The following is a 303-nucleotide window of genomic DNA, read 5'->3' as shown; positions in this document are numbered from 1 at the left end:
AATACACAGTATCGGCTTATGTTCTGTCCGGTGGTGGCTTGGACGATGTTGAGTATAGTGTGTATGTGGCTCTCATGCAAGAGGAATTGGCACACAAGCACACACGCAAGCACACACAACATGCATATTGTGGATGGTTTTGGGTCAACGAGATGTGTGTGACGCCAGTCAAGGCAGGGCATGTATCCGAAGGGTCTTCCATGGTCCAGGGCGGGAACAAAATCCATCCCAAATTGTGATTTGCAATTTATTGTGTATGTCTGTGTGTTTGTCTATGCGTGTTGTGGTTTTAACTTTGAATCC

The sequence above is a fragment of the Gadus chalcogrammus genome, chromosome 5 (assembly GCF_026213295.1).
Source record: "Gadus chalcogrammus isolate NIFS_2021 chromosome 5, NIFS_Gcha_1.0, whole genome shotgun sequence".
Lineage (NCBI taxonomy): Eukaryota > Metazoa > Chordata > Actinopteri > Gadiformes > Gadidae > Gadus > Gadus chalcogrammus.
Note: the sequence above shows the minus strand (reverse complement) of the source record.